At 35.2% G+C, this 15,031-nt stretch overlaps 1 pseudogene; it reads right to left on the bottom strand.

Annotated features, from left to right (window-relative positions):
• Positions 1–502: 502 nt before the first annotated feature.
• LOC149813408 (ABC transporter F family member 1 pseudogene) lies at positions 503–9,685 on the bottom strand (annotated as a pseudogene).
• Positions 9,686–15,031: the final 5,346 nt, after the last annotated feature.

Genomic DNA, 15,031 nt, shown 5'->3' with positions numbered 1-15,031 from the left:
ATAGACTGCACATTGGTTGGCCTCCGTTTGGTAAAATCCTTGAGGCCTCCCCCCCCCCCCCCCCCCACCCCACCACCACCACCACACACACACACACACTGCTCACCAGGGGGTACACCCAGCTTCGACCTTGCAGCAAAGGACAGCATCCATGAGTTTCGAACTTGTGACTTCCGTCAACTTGGTGACATTCACAAGTCCCCCTACCAGATGAACGGAGCCCTTGTGGGCAGCACCTTTATAAGGCAGTTAGTTCAACCTAAATGAATGAAAATAGAAAAGAAACCAGCGGCCATCCGTGGATACAACAGGTCAATCATGCCTCAAAAGATCCTGTGTTCAAACATGTTTCTCAGCATTTACAATATAATCTTACCCTAGATGTAGATGAGATGACCTGGCCTTAGAATACTGCCTAAGATCATCCATAAAACAAAACATAAATTTTGTGTAATCATAAAACCGTCCTCATAATTAAGAAAAATATATGATATCTTTGAACTCATAATCCTGCCTTGCTTTTGAGATGCTGCTTGAAATCCATAATGTCACCCTCCCATCTTGTTACAGTCTGGTTCTCGCATACCCATATCTCCTTGGGCACCTGACTAATAAGCCTAAAGTCATGGCTCACCAGAACCATCCCCCCATCCCACTCATTGAGTGCGTCTGCCAACGAGTCAATTGTCTCAATGTCGATGATTCGTGGGTTCATCAAGGAGTAACAACTGTGGTAGCCGCCACGCCAACCACGCGAATATTACTTGGCTCCTTTGCCCATCAGACAAATTCTTCATCGGCATTATCTGTGCTTTCCCCGTTAACCCGAACTTCCCGATCGCGGCCCTCATTCTCTCCCCTTCATTCCTCCATCATGTACTGAAGTGCAGACATGTCCATATCAAGTTTCTCTGCAAGATGCTGGTGGAATTGTGCAATTCTCAGATGGTTGTGCCGCCTTACCATTCCATCCAATGGAACTAATTCTCCAGTCAACAGTTTAAGCAGGGTGCTCTTCCCAGCTCCATTCGGTCCAACCAACGCGATCCTAGAATCCAAATCAACACCGAAATCGAGGTTCTTGTAGATAAGGTTCTCCGGTGTATAGCCGAATGTCACCTCTACAAATTGCAGCACTAGCGGCGGCAGCTTCCCCACATAGGTGAAACGAAAGATCAGGACCATATCCTTCACCACCTTCTCAGTCAAGCCCCCACGTTCCATTTTTGCCAATGTTTTCTCCTTGCTCTGAGCCTGACGTGCAAGCTTAGCTGATCCATGCCCAAACCGTGCGATGTATTCTTTCATGGATGCTATCTGCTCTTATTCCCACTTGTACTGCTTCATCTAGTTTTCTTCCAGCTCTGCACCTGTCTGTACATACTGGTCATAGTTACCAGTATAAATATTCAGCTTCCTGTTCTGTATGTGGATGATGTTGGTGCAGACACCATTTAGAAAGTCTTGAGAATGTGAAACTACAACAAGGATTCTATCGAACTTTAAAGTCTCTTCCAACCACACGCAAGCTTCCAGATCTGAATGTTTAATAGAATAAACTATGTTGAACTATAATCTGAAACAGTGTTATCAGTATCGTATTATATGGTACCATACTATATACTACATCGCAGTATCAACATCGCAGTATCAGCTCACAAGCTGATACAATACTGCTTAAAATATTGAATCTCCACTATGAGAGGGTGTTGTGTGTTCTCCCCGAAACATAAATTCACGTGATACTGTATGTACGGAGGAATATCTTGGGACCCACGATCATTCATATGTCAATGTTGCCCACAATGACTTTATAATAAAATAACATATAAAAAAGGCAGATATGTTTTTGACAGAAATGTCCTCCCATAAGATAGATATGCGTTGGATGAAAATGTCCTTCCGCTCCTCGTATATAGATTTGCACGTTCCGCCTTTGTTTTTAGCTTGTGCTACAATACATGGTCGTCTTCTCATTCCTGTCTTGTATTAGATAGAAAATTTTTCCTGGTTCGTTCCTACCTTGTGAAGATAACTATAAATCGAACAATTGGTTCGATCATTGGTGGGCGTCAAAGAGGGATTTGTCGGCCATCTCTTTTTAAAGTCTTCTATTCTTCTTCATTTTCGTTAGGCGGTGTGGAAAAAAATAATGAAGCACAAACATTCTAACAAGTGCCATTAAGTGTCGTGAGTAACTTTTCATGTCATCGTGCTATTGTTGAAGAACGTACGTCGTCGTGAGTGTCATTAAGGTGTTGTTTTGTTATTCCAGGTAGATTTTATCGTTTCAACAGTTGGAAACTTGAAGACATTTGTAAGACATTGGGACGTGTTGACAAGAATGCTTGGTTACAGATGCGAGCAAAAGCCTCTACCCCATTCGGTATCGTCCATTCACTCAGTATATGCAATGTAACACAAATTGCGGTTGTAGTAACATATATATCGATTAGTGAGATATTGTTTCGCTTGTAACATATTATATTGAATTGTCGTATATTGATTTATAAGATATTATGTGTTTTCTAGTTTTGATTTGTGAAATACTGTTTTGTTTGTTGATATCGATTTGTAATATTATGTTGAATTATCGTATATCGATTTATAAGATATTACGTATTTTCTATTGTCGATTTGTGAGATATTGTTTTGTTTGTTACTATCAATTTGTAATATATTATGCTGAATTGTCATATATCGATTTGGAAGATATTATGTGTTTTTGAGTATCGATTTGTTAGATATGGTGTTATTTGTTAATATTGATTTGTAAGCTATTATGCTTAACTAATCAGTAGTCGTTGTTATATGCATCTTGAATAAATCGTAGTAAACGTATGCGCTAGCTAACGCAAATCCATATTTTGCACATGACAGTGTTGAGCATATCAGCTAGTTGCAGTGAAGATGATGTATCTCAATCATTAGAAAGTCATGGAGCAACGGGCATCCGTACTATCGACGCACCTGAAGAATTGAATATGTGCACTAATGATGCACATGATAAGAAGGGTGTAGGCATTGGGTTCACTCTTGACTTGAATATTCCAGCAGACGAAATGCAAGTCGATAATGAGGTAGACGATCATGACAGTGCACTTGACAAAGGTGTAGGCACCTCAAGTCTATATGATAGTACACTTGACTCTGTTCCCGTAGAGGAAATGCAGTTTAATAATGAGGAACCTGCATATAAATTTTACAATGATTATGCCTTAAAACTTGGCTTCAATGTTAGAAGGTATTCTTGGGCAAAAAATGCACAAGGTATCGTGGTGAGAAAGGCATATGTTTGTTTTAAGCAAGGTTGGAAGAAGTCAAGTGGAAATCCAACAAGGAGCAAACCAGATTCAAGATGCGGTTGTCCAGCGATAATGGTGTTACGAAGACTTCCGAATGAGAAATATATAGTTCATACTTTAATCAATGATCATAACCATGAATTAGCCGCTTCATTTATGGCTCCTATATTAAGGTCACATCGTAAAGTAACTGAAGCGCATGCTGCAATTGCTGAAATAACTGATACCGCTGGGTTTGATAAAAAGTTTAGACACTGTGTACTTGAGAGCATAGACAAGGTCACCTTTATGTCTGATTGGGAGCAAATGATTCAGATGTACGATCTTGAAGATTGTGTATAGTTACAACATTTATATGCAGACAAAGAGAAGTGGGCATTAAGATATGAAAGACAATACTTTTGTGTAAGTATGATAAGTACACAAAGAGCTGAATTTATGCATGCCACACTGAAAAAAATATTGTATTCATGTTTAACAATGTTTTGTTTCATGGAACAATATGAATTATTTGTAGACGGTCTTAGACAGAATAAGCTTGAACAAGATGTGAAATGCTTCAACACCCGCCCTGTAACTTTGGGCATGAAAATATTAATGCGACCTACAAATATGTATACACTAAGTGTATTTGAATGAACTAAGAAGGAGGTTATACAGGTCATGAATTGCAACATAGAATGACATATGCAATATGAGAATATGCACAAATGTCATGTTGTATGGGATGACGAAGAGTATTCAAAAAGGCAAGAAGTACATGTTATGTATAATATTGACAACAGAACAGTTGAATGTACGTGCAAAATGTTTGAATTCAAAGGTATTTTATGTCGTCATGTATTAAAAGCACTTAATCAAAATAAGATGCAAGAAATACCTGAGTCATATATAATGCAAAGATGGACGAGACAAGCAAAGATTGAACTGTTAGAGACAAATAAAGTCAGTCCATCTAGTGTTGATGAGAAGTGCCAGATAGCCTCCTGTTACCAACAACTATGTAGGTCACTTATGCATGTTGCAGATTTGGTATCGAAAAGCGAAGAAGCCTATGTATGTATGAGAAACGTGTTAAAGAAATTACTTGAAAAAGTATGGTTAATTTATCATGAGTCTGTTGCAGCTCGTGAAGACCAATCTAAGAAAATGGGATCGAAAAACGTAGGTGAAAATCACGTTTCCTCTAACCCTTATGAGAAGTTGCACCGAAGCGTAAACATCATCTTCGACAAGTCAGGAGTAAACGTTGTAGATTATGATGGAAATATTCACCTAGCGAAGGATATCAAAAGGAAACATGCCTTTGATCGCAGTCGTCGGAGGACAAAGGGTGCACTGGAATTGGTTGGCAAGAAAATGTCTAGGAAACAACCAACCCCTTCGCATGAACATGTATGTAATACAGTGTATTGCTTCCCATGTAAATTGTATTACGTGCAACCTATCAATATCTTACTTGTGTAATTTTCAGTATGCAGCAATACCATACAGACGTGCACTACAATGTTGGAACCTGCAATCCATCCAACCTGTTTGAGTGAAACGATGACATAAGTATGACAAGTCTTTCGATATGTAACAATTTTAGGAGGATGTTAGCATTTCTTGTTAAACTTAATGTAGTGTCTGATATTGTTTTGTTTCATGACAGGCTCTGCTCAATTAAAAAACAAGCTACGCAACACATGAATCGCGTGTGGATTCTTCAGCTTTAAAATAGTTGTAGCATTTAACTTTCATATCTTACAAATCGTTGTAATGTTTAGCATTCTATAATTCTTTGTTGTAAATCGATAATTCTTTGTTGTAATTCTATAATTCTTTGTTGTAAATAGATAATTCTATGTTGTAATGTTGTAATTCTTTGTTGTAATTCTATAATATAAATCATACTACAAATATCATAAAAATTGACACTAGAAAACATATAATATCTTACACATTGATATACAACAATTGAGCATAATATATTACAAATCGATATATGAAAATTCAACATAATAGCTTACAAATCGATATTAACAAACAAAACCATATCTCACAAATCGATACTCAAAAACACATAATATCTTACAAATCGCAAAAGGGATTAGTGATGTATGTGGTGTACAAAGGCTTGTAATGTTCGCTCTTCATCAATGAAAATCCAATAAGCGATTAGGGACGTGTATTGTTCATAAATCGTTATGATGCTCACCCTACGTGAATGAAAATCGCAAAAGGGATTTGCGATGTATGTGGTGAACAAAGGCTTGTAATATTCGCTCTTCGTTGACATAGACATAGCCCGTAAAAGGGATTAGAAAATATCGTAGACATAGACATAACTCGTAAAAGCAAATCGCGATAGCACGTAACCTTCATATGTCATTGTGTAAATCGTGATGGTACGTGTCATTCAATTAGACAAAGCTCATTGTCTAAAAGACAGACGTCATTATGTAAATCGTAAAGGTATAACGATTTACACAATGACGTATATGTCAGCCACATCCGAATAAAAATTGCACTGTGCATGAGTACAAATCGCAGTAAAATTACACGGTCATTGTTTGTGTAAATCGTTTTAGACTTTTATCAATCATTATGTAAATCGCAATAGGAACATAGCTCGTAAAAGCAAATCAGTGGCATTTTCACGCTATAAAACGCTAAACGCTTGTTTAATTTTTATTTTTGAATGCCTATCATTACAATAATTTGTTTAGTGGCATTTGTGTGCTGCACTTATACATAAATCGATGTTAACAAAAATATCATATCTCACAAATTGACACTAGAAAACACATAATCTTACAAAACGATTTATGACAATTCAGCATAATATATAACAAATCTATATACGGCATTTCAGCATAATGTCTTACAAATTGATATATGACAATTCAACATAATATATTATAAATCGATTGTAACAACCAAAATAATATCTCAATAATCGACACTAGAAAACACATAATATCTTACAAATCTATATACGATAATTCAACATAATATATTATAAATCAATATTAACAAAACGATATCTCACAAAAATTAATATAATATCTTAAATTGTTGCAAAATTTACATTGTTGCAATTTGGGTGCTTGAGATGGCGATTTGCGTATTCAACACACGTTTGCCAGGTTTGTAATTTTGGTTTATGGATCAATGTGAATTTTGTACACAGTCTTACAAAATTTGTTATAAATGTTTGTACACAAAAATTTTGAAAATTAAGAGTTGAACCAAAATTTGCTATCTCTCTCTCTCAGTAGTAGAACGTAACCCTCTTCACGTAATCCTTGAGAACAGGTAGACATTTAAAATGACTTCCTCTTACTCTTGGGTGCCTCGCATCCTTCGTAGCTTTCTAGGTAATCTTCAGTCTGGGTTTTTGTATCTTCCTTAACTAGAAAATCCTTCAATTCTTCACATAGTTCTTTGCGGAATCTAGGTATATCATCCTGAAAAAAAAAACCCAAAAATGAGAACAATATAAAAATGTAGTCATAAAAAATATAGGTTAATAAAACATGTTTAAGTGTACAACATAGAACGGTGAATTCTGGTGCTCGTCCATAGTATATTGCTTCAATATACTTCATTACAAAGACGTCATAATCGATGTCATTATTTTATAAAAAAACATCCTCTGCGACGTGAAGCCTCCACAAGCTAATGTTGACACCCAACATGTCTTTGAAAAATCCAACATGTGATTTATGCAAAAGCAAGTAAATTTTGGGTCACGGTACAAGATACGGTAATCATAAAAATAGAAACTTACCAAATGCACAATGTCACGGTCTACACCAATGTCATAGTCCAAGGAGTTGTATAGCCATATTTTTTGTTCTCATACATCCAACACGTATAAGACCCAATATTTTTCTGATTGCCACAATGTAGGAATCAATATCTGTAAATCGATTATAAAATATCTTAAAAAATGGATATAAAAATGTGTACTTATACCATAAAAAATGATGTTAAGAATCAACATATAAATAGATATTAAGAATCAAACCAATATCTTAAATCGATATTAGGAATCTGCATAGAATCAAAACATCTTAAATCTCTATGAAAATTCTTATTGATAGCTTAAAAATAGATATTAAGAATCAACATAGAAATTGATATTAAGAATCAAAACAATATCTTAAATCGATATTAAGAATCAGCATAGAAATTGATATTAATATTCAGAGCAATATCTTAAATCGATTTAGAAATTTGTATTGATATCTTAAAAATTGATATTGAGAATCAAAACAATATCCTAAATCGATATTAAGAATCAACATAGAAATCGATATTAAGAACGAGAACAATATCTTAAATCGATATTTAGAATCAGCATAGAAATCGATATTAAGAATCAAAACAATATCTTAAATCGATATTAATAATGTAAACAATAACTTAAAAAATGATGAGGAATAATCAACGTAAAAATCAATATTAAGAATCAAAACAATATCTTAAATCGATATGCAAATTCCTATTGATAGCTTAAAAATCGATATTAAGAATCAAAACAAGATCTTAAATAGATTTATCATCTTACAAATTGATATGGTCACAAACTTTTTCACTCGAAAAAAAGTCTGTCATTTGGTCATCGTCACCCCAGTATTGTATTCCATCTAAAAATTCAGCCACAAATGGCATTCGGCGGACAATACTCTATTGAACGAAATAGTAATAATAGTAAGTTTAAAGTATGAAGGTACATTAGTAAATAAAATGTCAAAATAAACATATAAGATAACAGATATACCATAAAATAAGGGGTGACGACGCGGACCGACATGGTTCTTCTCTTGCTTTGAATATATATGACAAAATCGTGTATAGTCTGTTTAAAACAAATATGCATTTGTTAATATGCATACCCATGGCATACGTTAATGTATAACTAATAGTGGTTTCATACGTACAAAATTACTGATAGTGTGTCCTTCTGCAAATTCATCTCGCATCCAGTTGATGTTCTCTTTCAGCACTTTGTTGAGTTTTCTGGCACCTTGTTTTATAGGTACTGCACTAAAATTAGCTGCATATTCAGTAAAATAATTGTACCATCATATTCAGTAAACGAACTGTAAACGACGTAAAAAAGACGAAGCATGTTATAGAAATCGAAGGTACCCTTTTTTGTGGACATTCGACTGAATCGTAGCATCCTTCTTCGACATCGATACAGCTTGCGCTTAGAAGGAGGTTAGAGGAAACATCGGTTTTTTTGTTCGTTGCTCATGAAGCAGGTTATAGGAAAAACTCCTTTTCTTCTTTAAATGAAACGTTGCTTGTTCCATGTTATTAAAGGAAACGTCTTGTATGCCTTGCGGAACACGACGATTCATTCATTTATTGTTCACGTCATTTCACATCCCACCAATTTTCAAAAATTACGCAAAAAAATATTAATAAATAAATAAATTACATTACGCATTAATTAAAGGACATCATTTCATTTGCTAGTATCATTGACACGATGTTAGTACGTGTAAATGAATGACACGTAGTATAACATCAGTAGCGCGTCAGGTCCTAAATCTTATACTAATGTTATGTGAGGTTTCTTGCAACTGAAGAAATTGCTATACATAATAAACTCAAAACTAGTAATCGCTATACGATTTAGCAAACATAAGTACAAATCGTAGTAACTGCATAATCGCTATATCTATTAATCGCTAAACTAAGTAATCACTATCATAGGAAACACTATAAATAATAAACTCTAAACCAATAATCGTTATACGAATTAGCAAACATAAGTACAAATAATGGTATCTTCATATTCACTATATTGAGTAATCGACATATTAAGCAATCGCTATCACAAGAAACGCTAAAAGTAATAAACCTAAGCTAGTAGTCGCTATATGATTTAGCAAACATAAGTACAAATCATGATAACTTCCTAAAAACTATACATATTAAGCGCTATACTTACTAATCGCTATCACAAGAATCACGATACATAATAAACCCTAAGTCAGTAATCGCTATACGTAAGTACAAATCATGAAAGAGTTATATAATTACAAACCTCAGTTTATGTAGTCATGTTGATTTTTAATGGCACTTCTATGTTACACTTATTAAGGAAAGAATTATATAATTATAACAAAAAATGTCAGAATTACAACATAGAATTACCGGGATACACAAATCACATATGTTTATTCACTTGCGCTTGACGACTCAGATGGACATAGAACTCGTCTCTTTCTTGGACTTGGTGGAGTCTCTTTATATGGTGGCCTTTTCGTTCCCTTAATCTTATAAAACTCACTAGTAATCATCTCAACCAGCGACCCAATTTGTTTACTCAAATTTTGTACGTCCTTTCGTACCTCCTTATTCTCACTCTCCAGCATCGCTAACCTTTGGTCGAATGATACATTCTCTTTTAGGAGTTGTGTTTGCTCCTTATCGTGTACTGCAACAAATGGAATCGTAGTATCCGCCAAATGGACATGATGGACGTTACGTCTATGTTGGAGGACGACACACTTGGGGACAAGAGTGACCTCACTTTTAGGTCACTTCTCCTCAATCAGTCGATTTCCATGCATGGGTTGCCAATATTGTTTGAAATAGTTAGGGTCATATTGTCGTTCTTTATAATCATATGGTATGGCACGAACACCTCCTTTGTTTCAGCTATCGAATTGTTTCCTGAAACATTCATGTCAATTCGCGTTTGTGGCCCCACCACTATTCATCTTCATTTTAAATGCCACAGGCAATTTTGGTATCGACTGTCCCAAGCTAGCTTGTAGAAGTACTCGACTACCATGCTGCATCTCGGCTTCACATTTGCTAAAGAGCCAAATATCGCATACAGATAGTCTCGCAGCCTCGACAACAACCTCGGCGTCCTTGTCCTCCTCATCCCCATAAGGTCTTCACACAACTTGTATAATCGAGATTGTTGTTTAGATATAGACATAATTATTCATGCAAAATGTTGAATGCGATAATGATTTGTACAAAAGAAGACAAAATATTGAATGCGATTATTAGTTAAGAATGCTAAACATTACAACGATTTACTGTAATGAAAGTTAGATGCAAATACGGTAATGATTTGTACTAAAGAAAATGAAATGCCGAATGTGATGATTACTTGAGAATGCTAAACATTACCATAATTTACGATAATGAATGTTAAATGCAAATGTGATGATTACTTGAGAATGCTAAATATTACAACGATTTACAGTAATGAAAGTTAGATGCAAATACGATAACGATTTATACTAAAGAAAATGAAATACCGAATGCAATGATTACTTGAGAACGCTAAACATTATAACGATTTACGGTAATGAAAGTTAGATGCAAATGCGATAACGATTTGTACTAAGGAAAACAAAATGCTGAATGCGATAATTACTTGAGAATGCTAAACATTACAATAATTTACGGTAATGAAAATTAGATGCAAAGGCGATGACGATTTGTAATAAGAAAGACAAAATCCTAAAGCGATGATTACTTGCGAATGCTAAACATTATAACGATTTACGGTAATGAAAGTTAGATGCAAATGCGATAATGATTTGTACTAAAAAAAACAAAATGTGAATGCGATGATTACTTGAGAATGCTAAACATTACAACGATTTACGGTAATGAAACTTAGATACAAATGCGATAACAATTTGTACTAAGGAAAACAAAATGTTGAATGTGATGATTACTTGAGAATGCTAAATATTACAACGAATTACGGTAATGAAAATTAGATGCAAAGGCGCTGCCGATTTGTACTAAAGAACACAAAATCTTAAAACGATGATTACTTAAGAATGTTAAACATTACAATGATTTACGCTAATAAAAGTTAGATGCAAATGCGATAACGATTTTTAATAAGGAAGACAAAATCCTAAAGTGGTGATTACTTAAGAATGTTAAACCATATAATGTTTTACGCTAATGAAAGTTAGATGCAAAGGAGATAACGATTTGTACTAAGGAAGACAAAATCATAAAGCGATGATTACTTAAGAATGCTAAACATTACAAAAATTTTAAACCATTTACCTTATTTAATTGTAGCCCATCTAAAATGAATTGAGCATTTTCGCACTTGACATTTATTGAAACACACTCATTGATCATGGGAAAACCACAAACCGCAAGACCACATTGAGGACGCAAGGCGACAATATGCTCTCAAGTTCAGGCCTACAAAAACAATATATTAGTAAGACTACAACCTTCAACGAGCTTAGTTCACAAGCACTAAATATGTAATAAACAAATACCTAAACAAATAGCCAAAAAACTCTGACGGTTTTTGTACCCCTACTCGCACGGTAAAGTTGATTGTACAAGTGTGAGAGCATAGCAGCACCCTATGCCCAGTTGTCGACTTCATCCAAGTCTTTCAAGAACTGCAACCACAAATAACTTATTCTCGAACCAGAACAATCGAAAAATAAAGTAAGTCCCAAAAACTAAAGAAGGAAGTTACGCAACGCTTGGTCAGCTGCTTCAGATGCACATGCAACGGATCGACCTTCCCATTTATTACGAAAAAAAATAAACTTTCATCGATGAGAAATTGCCTCCACCAGAAATACACTCATGTCATTCCTCCATCGAAATTTCTAGAAGGGTCGTGCAATTGTCTCTTGGGTTCTAGCTTAAATCTCGTGTTAGGACAACACTTTCATGACACTTAAGACCGGTAATCCGTGCCACATCTTCTAGGGTCATGGTCATCTCAAAACCCTCAAACTGGAACGTGTTCGTCTTATGGTTCCACTTATTGACCAAGTGGGTCATGGTGGTCTAGAAATTTTCAAAATAATGTTGGTCCAGAAGGCCGTCGAAGTGCATATTTCATAATCGGTCCTTCTAATGTTCACTCAACTTTCTGAACCACGACAGAACTACAGGCCACTGACATCGCCCTCTCAACTTTTCACCTGCTGCCCTACTTCTCTTTTGACTTGTCTATAACATAAAATATCAAATTATAGTTAATCGTTATCGCAGTAATTGTTATACAAAGTAATCGCAGTAATTGTTATACAGAGTAATCGCTATACATAATAATCTCTATACAAAGTAATCATTATACATAATAATCGCTATACATAGTAATCACTATACATAATAATACCTACAACAGTACACTGCGATATACAATAGCGATTAACGTACCTTGGTCACAGTTTTTTCATCTTCATCTCCTTCCGGTTTTTTGCTGGAAGAACTTCTCAGCAGTCTAGGAAAATCATTCCCAGCATCCAAGCTAAAATCGAATCAGAAATGCTTAACTCATCGGGAGTATTGTTAGATCTACAGTAGACCTCACCTCTTGTTTACAAGATCCATAACCCCTTTTTTTTTTAGAGTGAAGGCCAGGTTGAAGACATAACCCTTGCTTCCATGGTATGCCTCTAGATACCTCCAGAGATTTCCCATTCCTGTCCTACACTAAGATCTGAGTGAGAAGCCCTTGTGATCAGACTACCAGATGCCTCTTGAAAAATCCTTCTGCATTTAGATTTCCCATTATGTCCGATCATAATACTCTTGTTTAATTTCTGGAAAAAAAAATGTTCAAACCATCATATGGTAGCTGAGGAAGATCGTGACCCTGTTGAGGGAAGTCCAGAAATCTGTGTGTCATATGTAAATCTAAGTATATAATAGTACCTGCTATATGGTTAATTCAAAAAAAAAATCTTTTATATGAGTTGGTTTGGTGAAGCTGAGTTATTGGTGCATTTGGTGGTTTGTCAAGGACAGTCATTTGATCGTTGGACAAAAGGTAAGTTTTAATCATTCAGTAGAATGGGTAATATATTCATGTATATCACACTACATTCCTGTACATCCCATTCCCTTAAGTTAATCACTTGTGGTTAGTGCTTTTTATTATACTTTGTAATTGTATATGTGTAGATTTCAATAAGCACTTGTATTTACATCCTGTTGAACTATAATTTGATGTTACCATGTCTACATTACATTGGCATAAATTAATGTTTCTTTCACAACACCATTATCACATCTTCTCTGCTTACATCTTGAAATTACACCTGCATCACCGTCTGCTAGGAATTTAAATCTTACTGGTTTAAGCTCTGAACATAGTGCTGGACATCCTGACAATCGGTTATGTTCCGTTGCTTGCGGACATGTTTTGTGAAGGGATTTGATGTTGATGCTTAATAAAGGGCAGTTGATTTGGAATTTCTGTCAACAAGTGAATCCTAACAATCTTCATCCTTTTCTGCCATTAGGAGAAATTCAGCATCGTTTTTCTTTGGGTTATCATCCTTATCCTTTTGCAGGTCCCTGCTTTCATTTACGGTAGATGTTCATACCAGGCCATAGTGTAAACATATACTTCTGCTATTTAAGTTTTGCTGCAAGCATGCAAATTTTCTGGGTTTCATGGTAACACATGCTTATGTTCTGTTATAGCATAAATAGGTGTTTCTCACTTCTCTGTTCCAACGTTTCCCCTTGTTGCATTTCATTAGGTACGCACGACATGCATCTGATTTATCACTTAATGTAATTTGTTTTTTTTTCGGTGGTTTCATCATATCAGTTATGCTTCATGTCATCAATATATATATATATATATATTATATTTTTTTTGGAAATTTTGTTTTATCATTAGTTGATAGATTTTCAGCATCATTATATTCATTCTTACAGTAGTTACTAACGTTATCCCAACCAAATACATGATGGAATTGAGAGTACTTTATATAATTGATCTAAAAACCACCTTCAACATTTACACCTGTGCAGAGTTCTTCCTTAAGGCGATTCTTTCGCATATTTTGATTATCATTGCTGCTTTGCCTGTTGTCGTGCATTTTGACAACATCTCACTCGTGTTTCTTGGAATACAACGACAATAAATTTAAAACTTAGATGATGTTTTGATGTCCCAAAATTGAAAAGCAACTTCAAATCACCAGGGGGAGGAAGGGAAAGGTTCAATCAAATCTTTGGAATTCAAAGTTAGAGGCGTTACTGGTCATGAGATGGGTACATGTATCATTGAAGGAGGAAACTTTATTGTTTTCTGAAAATGCTTGGAAGGCAAGTAGAATCGGCAAAATTCTGGGGATGATATTTCTGGTGTTCACGGTGGTGATATGGATCTCAAGGACACACTTGAGACATGGGGATCAGGAGTTCCCAAATAAATGGATGCTTCATCTGTTTGGCATAATTTGCTTCAGCTAAATTTGTTTTGCAAAGAATGGGGGAATCATTTGTTTTATCAGAGATAGGCAAAAGCTGCAGTAAACTAGAAGGCCCTATGGCTATTGAAGATAAACATAAACATGAGGCCCTAGGTTTCCAAAAGCAATGCCAAAACAAGACACCCTTGTGCTTTCAAATAGTTCTGTATCTAAATCAAATTCCCCGTATTTGTATAATTTCTGTTTTACGTTGATTTCATCTCTGTGTTGCATATCCCCCCCCTCCCACTAGTTTGCATATATTAGCTGTATATATTAGTTGCTATATTCCATGTACAGTTTCATTACTAAGTGTTATAAATTACTCAGTATTTATAAGAGTTGTGCAATAAATCACTAACCTTTCATTATACACTCACAGCTGCTACAACACCCTATTCACTGTTATACTCATTTACCCATCACCAGCCCTGTTAGCATCAACCATACTGCATTACACAGTCATATCTATGCACACTCCATAGAATTTTT

Source organism: Nuphar pumila, chromosome 16 (genome assembly GCF_984573655.1).
Source record: "Nuphar pumila chromosome 16, dmNupPumi1.hap1.1, whole genome shotgun sequence".
Taxonomy (NCBI): Eukaryota; Viridiplantae; Streptophyta; class Magnoliopsida; order Nymphaeales; family Nymphaeaceae; genus Nuphar; species Nuphar pumila.
Note: the sequence above shows the minus strand (reverse complement) of the source record. Positions and strands in the feature narration are given on the sequence as shown.